Raw genomic sequence first — 15,983 nt, 5'->3', positions numbered from 1 at the left:
AATACTTCTCTTTTATACACATTCAAATTCCTCGTATTCCACAATACCTCTTTCACACAAGTCAAAAAAATCCACAACACTCTATCCTTTTCACTACCCAAACTACACAAACCAAACAAGACAATTTCATACGTCAAACTCTTCAAACCAGTCAATTCTTCGCACAACCCACTCAACTTTTTCCAAACATCCTTTGCATGCTTACACGACCAAAACACATGACTCACATCCTCATCATCCCCACAACCTTCTCTCGGACACCTTTCAGATGCAACCAAACCTCTTCTTTTCTGAACACTCCTTACAGGCAACACTCCATGTACCGACATCCATAATAAATCTTTCTGCTTATTTGACACATCATACGTAACAATCTTCTTCCACACAGACTTAGACTCCATCGAATTCAAACCATTTACAGAACACATCACATTATTCATACACATACTTCTCACAACATTCTTTTCTCTCAAAAATCTCTCCATTCTTACATCCTCTAGCTGGAACTTTTTGATAAATTTTTCTACATACAAATACCACCCCGTGCACTGGAAAGCAATTGGTTTACATAAATTTCGTTTTTCCCAACTTAGACGCTGAATCACCGTTCCAGCTAGATATTTAGACATTCTGGAAGCCTTGGATTCCTTAAATAAAAGCTCTACAAAAAAACGTACACAATTAATTCCAATGAAAATCTCCAAATTTGGGAAATCAAGGCCTCCATTACGTCTGCTTTTCATTAGAATTTCTCTCCTTGCCTTCTCAATCCCGCTCCCCCATAGAAAAAGGAACAAAACTCTATTCACTTTTTTTAACATAGCAACAGCAGGAGGAAAAACCAGAGCAACATATAAAATCATAGGTAGAATAATACTTTTGACAATTAAAACCTTCCCCGAAAAAGAAAGATCCCTCATTCTCCACATTTCCAACTTTCGCACAATCCTACCACCTAACTCATCCCAACTTTCTTTCCCTTTCAGCTCATCATCAAACACAATACCCAAAATTCTCACACCATTCACCTGTTCCATATCAGAATCACACACTCGCTCATTACTGAAAAAAATTTTAAATTTGCTCTTACCCCAATTTATTTTAAAAGCAGACGCAATACAAAACATATTTACAATCAACTTCACTCTGGACATATCATACACTGAATCACACAATACACAAATATCATCCATATATCCCAAAGCTTTCACACGCTTTCCATCACACCCGGGCACCACCAAACCTTTCACAACCTTATCATTTCTAATCATTTGCAACAATGGTTCAATCGCACAAATAAAAAGGATGGGAGACAACGGACAACCCTGTCGCACACCAGACATAATACTAAATGATTCTGAAAAAAACCCATTCACCTGCACACAACTCTTTGCATTCGCGTATAATTTCTTCAACAAACTCACAAACTGAACCGGAAAACCCATTCTCTCTAACACTTTGAACAAAAACACATGCGCCACACGATCAAACGCTTTCTCAAAATCTAACGCACACACAATCACCTTCTTATTCCGACCCTTACAGTCCTCAAGCATGTCCCGCACCAACGCCACGTTCTCATGCAATTTCCTTTTCGGTACCGCACATACCTGATCCTCATCAATTACACACCCAATCACATCTCTCATACGATTCGCAATCAGCTTGGCAAAAATTTTATAATCCGTATTCAGCAAAGTAATTGGTCGCCAATTTTCTAACCGTCTCTTATCTCCTTTTTTATGCAACAGAACTACCATACCCTTCTTCATCACATCACACATATTCGTCCCAGAAAACAACACTCTCATAACATCAATAACATCCTTCCCAATTATATCCCAATATTTCCCATAGAAATCAGCTGGTATTCCATCGGTCCCTGGAGACTTATTTTTGGCCATACTTCCCACCACATCCTTTACTTCACCATCCATAATCTCACCAAGCAAAAGCTCACATTCACTTTCAGGAACAAAATTACACACAATATCCAAAAACTCATCATCGTCACCCAGATCACACTTCTTCACATCATACAGTTGTTTATAAAAATCAGACACCACATCAATCACATCCTTACCAAACACCTCTTTATCATCCTTATCCAATAACACATTCATACCACTTTTCCCACCACACATTTTTTTAAAGAAAAATCTAGTGCACTTCTCGTGATTATCTCTAACCTCCACCTTAGACCTAAATATTATTTCTTTCCCTTTCTCTCGGAACCACTCCTTAATATCTTTTTTTGTTTTTTCCAAATCGTGTCTTACATCCATACCCAAATTTTTACATTGTTGAAGGAACGTCATCCGCATATTAAAGCGTGAATATTGCAATCTTTTCCTTCTCGCTCTTCTATACCCTATCTGTCTAAAAAACCCACCAATCTTTTTTTTCACCCATACCCACCATTCACACACATTAGAGAAAGAACTTTTCTTCCTAACCCAAAACCCATATTTTTTCCCAAACCTAGTTTTTACCCTTTCATCACTCAGAAAACTAACATTCATCTTCCATACCCCTCTACCATAAAAGAAATTATTTATAACAAAAACCCCCAACAAACACTCGTGATCTGAAAACCACACTCTCTCCTGCGCATAATCTACACATTTCATTGCTGAAATAGAAAAAAAGAAAAAGTCCAGACGAGAATCCGTTCTTCCGTCATCGGCATGGTACGTAAATGGACCTGGTTTCCTGGTGACAGCGTCCTGCAAAGCAAAGTCCTGCAAAATTTTATTCCACAAACTTCCGGTAGCGTCCACATTAGACTCTGTGGATCCAGCTCGGGCCTGCTTCTCCAGGATACAGTTAATATCACCGACAATAATAACAGGAACTTTACCATGTAGAAAAAATTTTAAACTATCAAAAAGTGCCAACCTATCAGATTTCACAGCATGGCCATAGATATTGATAAGCCTAAACTGCCATCCCTTATAGGATAGTAACACACAGACACATCTTCCTTCCTGAATGATCTGAGTCTGTTTGATGACAAACTCATTATTTTTGAAGAGAATACCAATTCCATCATTCCTATTTGTGGAAGAAAAGGACCAAATTGCTTCCCCAAACTTCCATTCTTCTTTCCTAGGCATTTTTGATAAACCACATTCTTGTACGCAAACAATGTCACTGCCCTTAGAGGCCAAAAAGTCCAGGACTGCAGCACGCTTGTGAGCAGAGGAGAACACCCGTACATTTTGTGAGACAATCTTTAATCTCAAAGACATGCGGGCATAGTATGGTTAGTGGAAAAGCAAGCCATGAAATAGCCAGAACATATCACGTCCCAGGGAAATACATTGCTCTTTCCAGATTTGCCACATTGACTTCACTGAGGAAACCTTCCCCAGGAGAGCTGGGTACTTCTGAGGCCACCTCAGATGACTTAGGGCTACAACTAGAGTCACTGTCCAGCAATGAGAAAGGATTTGCATGAGCAGAATCTTCCAACAAACCAATCTTCAGTCTCTTCACCGCCTTTCCAGATTTCCCCCTTTTTGAGACAACTTTGTGGAAAATTTCCGCACTAGTGGCACTAGGCATCCTGGCCTCCTTCTCGTCCTCCTCCGATATTGACCACTCCACTTTAGCTGAGTCTTCCGTTTTTGACTCTGGGCTAGAGAAAGACAAAATTTGCATACTTGCACCATTATCAGGGTATGCACACCCACTAGGTGGCGCTGTGTCTTCACCTTCCATAGGTATAACCACAGGTGTCTCATCAACAGTTGGCTCTGCAGGAGGGACCACACCCAACTCCATGCTGTCAGTATGTGAGGTTAGAACCTCTCCTAATCCAGCTTTCCCAGGGTCCTGAGAAGCAGCCACAGAAACACTGCCAGCAGGCTCTGAAATTACATCAGAAGAGGCAGCAAGGGAACTTGTTGTTCTCACCTGTCTGCCCCATGTCCTTCTCTCTTGCCCTAAGAAGGGAAACACCTTTGGGCATTTTCTACAGGTATGACCAGGCAAACCACAAATATCACACCTGGATGGGGAAATGCATGCACTAACCTCATGTCCTGTTTCCTTGCAATTTCTGCAAACCTTGCCTTTACATGCATCTTTAGTATGCCCGTAGGAAAAACATGATCTGCAAAATGATGGCATATCTTGGTAGTAAAGATATCCCTTGTTCCCACCAATGGAAAAATTAGCAGGAGGATTCATCACTCCTCCAATACAGCTGGAGTCAGGTTTCAGCCTGACCCAGTACTTGATATCACCATTGAAAACTCCCCATAGGTTCTTCTGCTCCACACCTCCTCTAACATGGGTACAGTAGTGAGCTAAAAAGGCCCTGACCAGCCTTCTATCCAGAAATGGGTTATACATGTGGATGGTAATACATTTCTCCACTGCTGAGAAAAGAGGTAGCACTTCAATAGATTTTAAAGCCTCATGCATATGTTTCTCCTTGAGCAACTGAAAAACATTTAGACAGTAGGCGGCCTCAAAAAAGGATACGTCATACGTAGCAATATTGCTGAAAGCTTGGATACAGAATACCTCTACCAATGTGACTCCAGCCAGGTCCAGAAGGATGTTCTCAATGATGTGCCCAGTATCCACTTCTTCTCTCCTCTGCTCATTCACCACAAAACGAATTGTATTCCGCACAGCTGCCATCTTGATGAGGAATGCCCAACGGCACGATGATCGCTCCCAAAAACGTCGGAGAGGACTCCACGAAAGACCGAACCCCCGGCCCAGACCAGGCAATAAACCTGATCTGAGCCAAAAGGCCGAGAAGCGATAACCCGAGCGGCCCTTGCCTTGCCCGAGCCTGTCCCATACTGCTGTTCACCCCTTGCAGCGATTGATTCAGCCTACTCCTAGGCAATTCCATGGGGCCCTGCAGGCTCACACACATTTACAGCTACTAAGCGGGAGGTGAATAAAGGCCGGAGAGGAAGCTACACAGGATTTGCTTCTTTTGCTTGCACCACAATGCAGTGCTGAAAGAGGAGGAATCTACATAAAAACGCCTTCCTGGCAACGCCCAAATGCCCTCCTGCCATGCAGATAAACACTGGCAGCGGCAGCAAGTGCATGCCCACAGCCACCCCTTGTTCCTTCACACCTTGTATCAGCTTTAATCCAGTCCAGTCCGGTGCTGCCTGCTGAGCAGCACTGACCAACACTGCCTGGGCCCAGGCTTTTATCTCTGAGGCAGGCCCCATTATGATGTCAGAAAGCTGGCTCTGGAATCCTGAGGGCTCCACTATGACACGTGCAAAGTTCCGTCTGAACTTTATATAAGACGGTGCGGCTCAGTCAGTCACTCAGTGTTGCCTGAGAGGGCAACACTGCAACAGCCGGCCGCCAGGCTGTCTTTTTTTTGCACATTTATTTGCCTCCAGGAGGCCACAAGAGGGAGACAAGGGACTGCAAAATGGAAAATAAGCATCCACCAACTTTACAGACAACTTCTCTTTGCTCCTACAACCTCCATCCTTGCACAGTTTGTTATTCTTCTAGGTAACATAGTAACAAATCCAAATTGCTGCTCTCTTTGTAGGCAAGCAAGGCTTTGTTGCAACTGCAATTCTTACTTCTTCTTGAAATGTAGGGACGACAGTACATTCCATCACATCCATGTAGTGTACACAGGTAGGTCCATTGTGGCGGGCAGGCAGGCAGGCAGGCAGGCAGGCGGGCGGGCGGGCGGGCGGGCGGCTTTAATGGCTGTTTGCTGTTCCCCTACTCCACTCCGCTATTTGACTGTGGTGCTGCATCAATCAGTGGCTGGCTCAGGTGCAGCTCTTTAACCTACCTAGGAGGGAGGGCGGAGAGAAGACAAGGAAGGTGAATGAGCTGTTCCAATGTGAAATGCCGGAAACACAGAAACACAGAAGACACACACACAACAAGAGGTGGCAATGTATTAATTAATTGCATTTAATAAATGAGCTCATTATCACACATGACTGTACAAATGCATTGTCCAACAGGTGTTGAAATAATGGGATTAAAAGGGGAGATCCCATCAGAAAGACAAAAACAATAGCAAACACAAATAGCACTTTTGGAATCTGATTTTAGTCAACACATAAGGGAAGGGTGCACCGGTCCTGGAAATACTGCAATACCAGGTCAATGCGTGGAGTGGACAGAGCAAGCTCTATTTCCATCTCCCTGTTCTAAAAATCCATTTAATATATGGTCCCCAGATAGGGGACGTATCAGATATTAAACTGATAAGAACAGATACTACACTTGATCTTAGCCAAAAGGCCGAGAAGCGATAACCCGAGCGGCCCTTGCCTTGCCCGAGCCTGTCCCATACTGCTGTTCACCCCTTGCAGCGATTGATTCAGCCTACTCCTAGGCAATTCCATGGGGCCCTGCAGGCTCACACACATTTACAGCTACTAAGCGGGAGGTGAATAAAGGCCGGAGAGGAAGCTACACAGGATTTGCTTCTTTTGCTTGCACCACAATGCAGTGCTGAAAGAGGAGGAATCTACATAAAAACGCCTTCCTGGCAACGCCCAAATGCCCTCCTGCCATGCAGATAAACACTGGCAGCGGCAGCAAGTGCATGCCCACAGCCACCCCTTGTTCCTTCACACCTTGTATCAGCTTTAATCCAGTCCAGTCCGGTGCTGCCTGCTGAGCAGCACTGACCAACACTGCCTGGGCCCAGGCTTTTATCTCTGAGGCAGGCCCCATTATGATGTCAGAAAGCTGGCTCTGGAATCCTGAGGGCTCCACTATGACACGTGCAAAGTTCCGTCTGAACTTTATATAAGACGGTGCGGCTCAGTCAGTCACTCAGTGTTGCCTGAGAGGGCAACACTGCAACAGCCGGCCGCCAGGCTGTCTTTTTTTTGCACATTTATTTGCCTCCAGGAGGCCACAAGAGGGAGACAAGGGACTGCAAAATGGAAAATAAGCATCCACCAACTTTACAGACAACTTCTCTTTGCTCCTACAACCTCCATCCTTGCACAGTTTGTTATTCTTCTAGGTAACATAGTAACAAATCCAAATTGCTGCTCTCTTTGTAGGCAAGCAAGGCTTTGTTGCAACTGCAATTCTTACTTCTTCTTGAAATGTAGGGACGACAGTACATTCCATCACATCCATGTAGTGTACACAGGTAGGTCCATTGTGGCGGGCAGGCAGGCAGGCAGGCAGGCAGGCGGGCGGGCGGGCGGGCGGGCGGCTTTAATGGCTGTTTGCTGTTCCCCTACTCCACTCCGCTATTTGACTGTGGTGCTGCATCAATCAGTGGCTGGCTCAGGTGCAGCTCTTTAACCTACCTAGGAGGGAGGGCGGAGAGAAGACAAGGAAGGTGAATGAGCTGTTCCAATGTGAAATGCCGGAAACACAGAAACACAGAAGACACACACACAACAAGAGGTGGCAATGTATTAATTAATTGCATTTAATAAATGAGCTCATTATCACACATGACTGTACAAATGCATTGTCCAACAGGTGTTGAAATAATGGGATTAAAAGGGGAGATCCCATCAGAAAGACAAAAACAATAGCAAACACAAATAGCACTTTTGGAATCTGATTTTAGTCAACACATAAGGGAAGGGTGCACCGGTCCTGGAAATACTGCAATACCAGGTCAATGCGTGGAGTGGACAGAGCAAGCTCTATTTCCATCTCCCTGTTCTAAAAATCCATTTAATATATGGTCCCCAGATAGGGGACGTATCAGATATTAAACTGATAAGAACAGATACTACACTTGATCTTAGCCAAAAGGCCGAGAAGCGATAACCCGAGCGGCCCTTGCCTTGCCCGAGCCTGTCCCATACTGCTGTTCACCCCTTGCAGCGATTGATTCAGCCTACTCCTAGGCAATTCCATGGGGCCCTGCAGGCTCACACACATTTACAGCTACTAAGCGGGAGGTGAATAAAGGCCGGAGAGGAAGCTACACAGGATTTGCTTCTTTTGCTTGCACCACAATGCAGTGCTGAAAGAGGAGGAATCTACATAAAAACGCCTTCCTGGCAACGCCCAAATGCCCTCCTGCCATGCAGATAAACACTGGCAGCGGCAGCAAATGCCCACAGCCACCCCTTGTTCCTTCACACCTTGTATCAGCTTTAATCCAGTCCAGTCCGGTGCTGCCTGCTGAGCAGCACTGACCAACACTGCCTGGGCCCAGGCTTTTATCTCTGAGGCAGGCCCCATTATGATGTCAGAAAGCTGGCTCTGGAATCCTGAGGGCTCCACTATGACACGTGCAAAGTTCCGTCTGAACTTTATATAAGACGGTGCGGCTCAGTCAGTCACTCAGTGTTGCCTGAGAGGGCAACACTGCAACAGCCGGCCGCCAGGCTGTCTTTTTTTTGCACATTTATTTGCCTCCAGGAGGCCACAAGAGGGAGACAAGGGACTGCAAAATGGAAAATAAGCATCCACCAACTTTACAGACAACTTCTCTTTGCTCCTACAACCTCCATCCTTGCACAGTTTGTTATTCTTCTAGGTAACATAGTAACAAATCCAAATTGCTGCTCTCTTTGTAGGCAAGCAAGGCTTTGTTGCAACTGCAATTCTTACTTCTTCTTGAAATGTAGGGACGACAGTACATTCCATCACATCCATGTAGTGTACACAGGTAGGTCCATTGTGGCGGGCAGGCAGGCAGGCAGGCAGGCAGGCGGGCGGGCGGGCGGGCGGGCGGCTTTAATGGCTGTTTGCTGTTCCCCTACTCCACTCCGCTATTTGACTGTGGTGCTGCATCAATCAGTGGCTGGCTCAGGTGCAGCTCTTTAACCTACCTAGGAGGGAGGGCGGAGAGAAGACAAGGAAGGTGAATGAGCTGTTCCAATGTGAAATGCCGGAAACACAGAAACACAGAAGACACACACACAACAAGAGGTGGCAATGTATTAATTAATTGCATTTAATAAATGAGCTCATTATCACACATGACTGTACAAATGCATTGTCCAACAGGTGTTGAAATAATGGGATTAAAAGGGGAGATCCCATCAGAAAGACAAAAACAATAGCAAACACAAATAGCACTTTTGGAATCTGATTTTAGTCAACACATAAGGGAAGGGTGCACCGGTCCTGGAAATACTGCAATACCAGGTCAATGCGTGGAGTGGACAGAGCAAGCTCTATTTCCATCTCCCTGTTCTAAAAATCCATTTAATATATGGTCCCCAGATAGGGGACGTATCAGATATTAAACTGATAAGAACAGATACTACACTTGATCTTAGCCAAAAGGCCGAGAAGCGATAACCCGAGCGGCCCTTGCCTTGCCCGAGCCTGTCCCATACTGCTGTTCACCCCTTGCAGCGATTGATTCAGCCTACTCCTAGGCAATTCCATGGGGCCCTGCAGGCTCACACACATTTACAGCTACTAAGCGGGAGGTGAATAAAGGCCGGAGAGGAAGCTACACAGGATTTGCTTCTTTTGCTTGCACCACAATGCAGTGCTGAAAGAGGAGGAATCTACATAAAAACGCCTTCCTGGCAACGCCCAAATGCCCTCCTGCCATGCAGATAAACACTGGCAGCGGCAGCAAGTGCATGCCCACAGCCACCCCTTGTTCACACCTTGTATCAGCTTTAATCCAGTCCAGTCCGGTGCTGCCTGCTGAGCAGCACTGACCAACACTGCCTGGGCCCAGGCTTTTATCTCTGAGGCAGGCCCCATTATGATGTCAGAAAGCTGGCTCTGGAATCCTGAGGGCTCCACTATGACACGTGCAAAGTTCCGTCTGAACTTTATATAAGACGGTGCGGCTCAGTCAGTCACTCAGTGTTGCCTGAGAGGGCAACACTGCAACAGCCGGCCGCCAGGCTGTCTTTTTTTTGCACATTTATTTGCCTCCAGGAGGCCACAAGAGGGAGACAAGGGACTGCAAAATGGAAAATAAGCATCCACCAACTTTACAGACAACTTCTCTTTGCTCCTACAACCTCCATCCTTGCACAGTTTGTTATTCTTCTAGGTAACATAGTAACAAATCCAAATTGCTGCTCTCTTTGTAGGCAAGCAAGGCTTTGTTGCAACTGCAATTCTTACTTCTTCTTGAAATGTAGGGACGACAGTACATTCCATCACATCCATGTAGTGTACACAGGTAGGTCCATTGTGGCGGGCAGGCAGGCAGGCAGGCAGGCAGGCGGGCGGGCGGGCGGGCGGGCGGCTTTAATGGCTGTTTGCTGTTCCCCTACTCCACTCCGCTATTTGACTGTGGTGCTGCATCAATCAGTGGCTGGCTCAGGTGCAGCTCTTTAACCTACCTAGGAGGGAGGGCGGAGAGAAGACAAGGAAGGTGAATGAGCTGTTCCAATGTGAAATGCCGGAAACACAGAAACACAGAAGACACACACACAACAAGAGGTGGCAATGTATTAATTAATTGCATTTAATAAATGAGCTCATTATCACACATGACTGTACAAATGCATTGTCCAACAGGTGTTGAAATAATGGGATTAAAAGGGGAGATCCCATCAGAAAGACAAAAACAATAGCAAACACAAATAGCACTTTTGGAATCTGATTTTAGTCAACACATAAGGGAAGGGTGCACCGGTCCTGGAAATACTGCAATACCAGGTCAATGCGTGGAGTGGACAGAGCAAGCTCTATTTCCATCTCCCTGTTCTAAAAATCCATTTAATATATGGTCCCCAGATAGGGGACGTATCAGATATTAAACTGATAAGAACAGATACTACACTTGATCTTAGCCAAAAGGCCGAGAAGCGATAACCCGAGCGGCCCTTGCCTTGCCCGAGCCTGTCCCATACTGCTGTTCACCCCTTGCAGCGATTGATTCAGCCTACTCCTAGGCAATTCCATGGGGCCCTGCAGGCTCACACACATTTACAGCTACTAAGCGGGAGGTGAATAAAGGCCGGAGAGGAAGCTACACAGGATTTGCTTCTTTTGCTTGCACCACAATGCAGTGCTGAAAGAGGAGGAATCTACATAAAAACGCCTTCCTGGCAACGCCCAAATGCCCTCCTGCCATGCAGATAAACACTGGCAGCGGCAGCAAGTGCATGCCCACAGCCACCCCTTGTTCCTTCACACCTTGTATCAGCTTTAATCCAGTCCAGTCCGGTGCTGCCTGCTGAGCAGCACTGACCAACACTGCCTGGGCCCAGGCTTTTATCTCTGAGGCAGGCCCCATTATGATGTCAGAAAGCTGGCTCTGGAATCCTGAGGGCTCCACTATGACACGTGCAAAGTTCCGTCTGAACTTTATATAAGACGGTGCGGCTCAGTCAGTCACTCAGTGTTGCCTGAGAGGGCAACACTGCAACAGCCGGCCGCCAGGCTGTCTTTTTTTTGCACATTTATTTGCCTCCAGGAGGCCACAAGAGGGAGACAAGGGACTGCAAAATGGAAAATAAGCATCCACCAACTTTACAGACAACTTCTCTTTGCTCCTACAACCTCCATCCTTGCACAGTTTGTTATTCTTCTAGGTAACATAGTAACAAATCCAAATTGCTGCTCTCTTTGTAGGCAAGCAAGGCTTTGTTGCAACTGCAATTCTTACTTCTTCTTGAAATGTAGGGACGACAGTACATTCCATCACATCCATGTAGTGTACACAGGTAGGTCCATTGTGGCGGGCAGGCAGGCAGGCAGGCAGGCAGGCGGGCGGGCGGGCGGGCGGGCGGCTTTAATGGCTGTTTGCTGTTCCCCTACTCCACTCCGCTATTTGACTGTGGTGCTGCATCAATCAGTGGCTGGCTCAGGTGCAGCTCTTTAACCTACCTAGGAGGGAGGGCGGAGAGAAGACAAGGAAGGTGAATGAGCTGTTCCAATGTGAAATGCCGGAAACACAGAAACACAGAAGACACACACACAACAAGAGGTGGCAATGTATTAATTAATTGCATTTAATAAATGAGCTCATTATCACACATGACTGTACAAATGCATTGTCCAACAGGTGTTGAAATAATGGGATTAAAAGGGGAGATCCCATCAGAAAGACAAAAACAATAGCAAACACAAATAGCACTTTTGGAATCTGATTTTAGTCAACACATAAGGGAAGGGTGCACCGGTCCTGGAAATACTGCAATACCAGGTCAATGCGTGGAGTGGACAGAGCAAGCTCTATTTCCATCTCCCTGTTCTAAAAATCCATTTAATATATGGTCCCCAGATAGGGGACGTATCAGATATTAAACTGATAAGAACAGATACTACACTTGATCTTAGCCAAAAGGCCGAGAAGCGATAACCCGAGCGGCCCTTGCCTTGCCCGAGCCTGTCCCATACTGCTGTTCACCCCTTGCAGCGATTGATTCAGCCTACTCCTAGGCAATTCCATGGGGCCCTGCAGGCTCACACACATTTACAGCTACTAAGCGGGAGGTGAATAAAGGCCGGAGAGGAAGCTACACAGGATTTGCTTCTTTTGCTTGCACCACAATGCAGTGCTGAAAGAGGAGGAATCTACATAAAAACGCCTTCCTGGCAACGCCCAAATGCCCTCCTGCCATGCAGATAAACACTGGCAGCGGCAGCAAGTGCATGCCCACAGCCACCCCTTGTTCCTTCACACCTTGTATCAGCTTTAATCCAGTCCAGTCCGGTGCTGCCTGCTGAGCAGCACTGACCAACACTGCCTGGGCCCAGGCTTTTATCTCTGAGGCAGGCCCCATTATGATGTCAGAAAGCTGGCTCTGGAATCCTGAGGGCTCCACTATGACACGTGCAAAGTTCCGTCTGAACTTTATATAAGACGGTGCGGCTCAGTCAGTCACTCAGTGTTGCCTGAGAGGGCAACACTGCAACAGCCGGCCGCCAGGCTGTCTTTTTTTTGCACATTTATTTGCCTCCAGGAGGCCACAAGAGGGAGACAAGGGACTGCAAAATGGAAAATAAGCATCCACCAACTTTACAGACAACTTCTCTTTGCTCCTACAACCTCCATCCTTGCACAGTTTGTTATTCTTCTAGGTAACATAGTAACAAATCCAAATTGCTGCTCTCTTTGTAGGCAAGCAAGGCTTTGTTGCAACTGCAATTCTTACTTCTTCTTGAAATGTAGGGACGACAGTACATTCCATCACATCCATGTAGTGTACACAGGTAGGTCCATTGTGGCGGGCAGGCAGGCAGGCAGGCAGGCAGGCGGGCGGGCGGGCGGGCGGGCGGCTTTAATGGCTGTTTGCTGTTCCCCTACTCCACTCCGCTATTTGACTGTGGTGCTGCATCAATCAGTGGCTGGCTCAGGTGCAGCTCTTTAACCTACCTAGGAGGGAGGGCGGAGAGAAGACAAGGAAGGTGAATGAGCTGTTCCAATGTGAAATGCCGGAAACACAGAAACACAGAAGACACACACACAACAAGAGGTGGCAATGTATTAATTAATTGCATTTAATAAATGAGCTCATTATCACACATGACTGTACAAATGCATTGTCCAACAGGTGTTGAAATAATGGGATTAAAAGGGGAGATCCCATCAGAAAGACAAAAACAATAGCAAACACAAATAGCACTTTTGGAATCTGATTTTAGTCAACACATAAGGGAAGGGTGCACCGGTCCTGGAAATACTGCAATACCAGGTCAATGCGTGGAGTGGACAGAGCAAGCTCTATTTCCATCTCCCTGTTCTAAAAATCCATTTAATATATGGTCCCCAGATAGGGGACGTATCAGATATTAAACTGATAAGAACAGATACTACACTTGATCTTAGCCAAAAGGCCGAGAAGCGATAACCCGAGCGGCCCTTGCCTTGCCCGAGCCTGTCCCATACTGCTGTTCACCCCTTGCAGCGATTGATTCAGCCTACTCCTAGGCAATTCCATGGGGCCCTGCAGGCTCACACACATTTACAGCTACTAAGCGGGAGGTGAATAAAGGCCGGAGAGGAAGCTACACAGGATTTGCTTCTTTTGCTTGCACCACAATGCAGTGCTGAAAGAGGAGGAATCTACATAAAAACGCCTTCCTGGCAACGCCCAAATGCCCTCCTGCCATGCAGATAAACACTGGCAGCGGCAGCAAGTGCATGCCCACAGCCACCCCTTGTTCCTTCACACCTTGTATCAGCTTTAATCCAGTCCAGTCCGGTGCTGCCTGCTGAGCAGCACTGACCAACACTGCCTGGGCCCAGGCTTTTATCTCTGAGGCAGGCCCCATTATGATGTCAGAAAGCTGGCTCTGGAATCCTGAGGGCTCCACTATGACACGTGCAAAGTTCCGTCTGAACTTTATATAAGACGGTGCGGCTCAGTCAGTCACTCAGTGTTGCCTGAGAGGGCAACACTGCAACAGCCGGCCGCCAGGCTGTCTTTTTTTTGCACATTTATTTGCCTCCAGGAGGCCACAAGAGGGAGACAAGGGACTGCAAAATGGAAAATAAGCATCCACCAACTTTACAGACAACTTCTCTTTGCTCCTACAACCTCCATCCTTGCACAGTTTGTTATTCTTCTAGGTAACATAGTAACAAATCCAAATTGCTGCTCTCTTTGTAGGCAAGCAAGGCTTTGTTGCAACTGCAATTCTTACTTCTTCTTGAAATGTAGGGACGACAGTACATTCCATCACATCCATGTAGTGTACACAGGTAGGTCCATTGTGGCGGGCAGGCAGGCAGGCAGGCAGGCAGGCGGGCGGGCGGGCGGGCGGGCGGCTTTAATGGCTGTTTGCTGTTCCCCTACTCCACTCCGCTATTTGACTGTGGTGCTGCATCAATCAGTGGCTGGCTCAGGTGCAGCTCTTTAACCTACCTAGGAGGGAGGGCGGAGAGAAGACAAGGAAGGTGAATGAGCTGTTCCAATGTGAAATGCCGGAAACACAGAAACACAGAAGACACACACACAACAAGAGGTGGCAATGTATTAATTAATTGCATTTAATAAATGAGCTCATTATCACACATGACTGTACAAATGCATTGTCCAACAGGTGTTGAAATAATGGGATTAAAAGGGGAGATCCCATCAGAAAGACAAAAACAATAGCAAACACAAATAGCACTTTTGGAATCTGATTTTAGTCAACACATAAGGGAAGGGTGCACCGGTCCTGGAAATACTGCAATACCAGGTCAATGCGTGGAGTGGACAGAGCAAGCTCTATTTCCATCTCCCTGTTCTAAAAATCCATTTAATATATGGTCCCCAGATAGGGGACGTATCAGATATTAAACTGATAAGAACAGATACTACACTTGATCTTAGCCAAAAGGCCGAGAAGCGATAACCCGAGCGGCCCTTGCCTTGCCCGAGCCTGTCCCATACTGCTGTTCACCCCTTGCAGCGATTGATTCAGCCTACTCCTAGGCAATTCCATGGGGCCCTGCAGGCTCACACACATTTACAGCTACTAAGCGGGAGGTGAATAAAGGCCGGAGAGGAAGCTACACAGGATTTGCTTCTTTTGCTTGCACCACAATGCAGTGCTGAAAGAGGAGGAATCTACATAAAAACGCCTTCCTGGCAACGCCCAAATGCCCTCCTGCCATGCAGATAAACACTGGCAGCGGCAGCAAGTGCATGCCCACAGCCACCCCTTGTTCCTTCACACCTTGTATCAGCTTTAATCCAGTCCAGTCCGGTGCTGCCTGCTGAGCGAGCAGCACTGACCAACACTGCCTGGGCCCAGGCTTTTATCTCTGAGGCAGGCCCCATTATGATGTCAGAAAGCTGGCTCTGGAATCCTGAGGGCTCCACTATGACACGTGCAAAGTTCCGTCTGAACTTTATATAAGACGGTGCGGCTCAGTCAGTCACTCAGTGTTGCCTGAGAGGGCAACACTGCAACAGCCGGCCGCCAGGCTGTCTTTTTTTTGCACATTTATTTGCCTCCAGGAGGCCACAAGAGGGAGACAAGGGACTGCAAAATGGAAAATAAGCATCCACCAACTTTACAGACAACTTCTCTTTGCTCCTACAACCTCCATCCTTGCACAGTTTGTTATTCTTCTAGGTAACATAGTAACAAATCCAAATTGCTGCTCTCTTTGT

General features: G+C 46.6%; 7 non-coding genes across 7 annotated transcripts; all 7 read right to left on the bottom strand.

The window, feature by feature from the left end:
• Positions 1–6,082: 6,082 nt before the first annotated feature.
• LOC142724259 (U2 spliceosomal RNA) lies at positions 6,083–6,273 on the bottom strand. Its single transcript, XR_012876073.1, has one exon. It is a non-coding gene; the product is annotated as a U2 spliceosomal RNA (small nuclear RNA).
• A 1,301-nt stretch (positions 6,274–7,574) lies between these two features.
• On the bottom strand, positions 7,575–7,765 carry LOC142724258 (U2 spliceosomal RNA). The gene has a single exon (XR_012876072.1). It is a non-coding gene; the product is annotated as a U2 spliceosomal RNA (small nuclear RNA).
• A 1,297-nt stretch (positions 7,766–9,062) lies between these two features.
• LOC142724256 (U2 spliceosomal RNA) lies at positions 9,063–9,253 on the bottom strand. The gene has a single exon (XR_012876070.1). It is a non-coding gene; the product is annotated as a U2 spliceosomal RNA (small nuclear RNA).
• Positions 9,254–10,550: 1,297 nt separating this feature from the next.
• On the bottom strand, positions 10,551–10,741 carry LOC142724255 (U2 spliceosomal RNA). Its single transcript, XR_012876069.1, has one exon. It is a non-coding gene; the product is annotated as a U2 spliceosomal RNA (small nuclear RNA).
• Positions 10,742–12,042: 1,301 nt separating this feature from the next.
• LOC142724254 (U2 spliceosomal RNA) lies at positions 12,043–12,233 on the bottom strand. The gene has a single exon (XR_012876068.1). It is a non-coding gene; the product is annotated as a U2 spliceosomal RNA (small nuclear RNA).
• A 1,301-nt stretch (positions 12,234–13,534) lies between these two features.
• On the bottom strand, positions 13,535–13,725 carry LOC142724253 (U2 spliceosomal RNA). Its single transcript, XR_012876067.1, has one exon. It is a non-coding gene; the product is annotated as a U2 spliceosomal RNA (small nuclear RNA).
• Positions 13,726–15,026: 1,301 nt separating this feature from the next.
• LOC142724252 (U2 spliceosomal RNA) lies at positions 15,027–15,217 on the bottom strand. Its single transcript, XR_012876066.1, has one exon. It is a non-coding gene; the product is annotated as a U2 spliceosomal RNA (small nuclear RNA).
• Positions 15,218–15,983: the final 766 nt, after the last annotated feature.

Source organism: Rhinoderma darwinii, unplaced genomic scaffold (genome assembly GCF_050947455.1).
Source record: "Rhinoderma darwinii isolate aRhiDar2 unplaced genomic scaffold, aRhiDar2.hap1 Scaffold_576, whole genome shotgun sequence".
NCBI lineage: Eukaryota > Metazoa > Chordata > Amphibia > Anura > Rhinodermatidae > Rhinoderma > Rhinoderma darwinii.
Note: the sequence above shows the minus strand (reverse complement) of the source record. Positions and strands in the feature narration are given on the sequence as shown.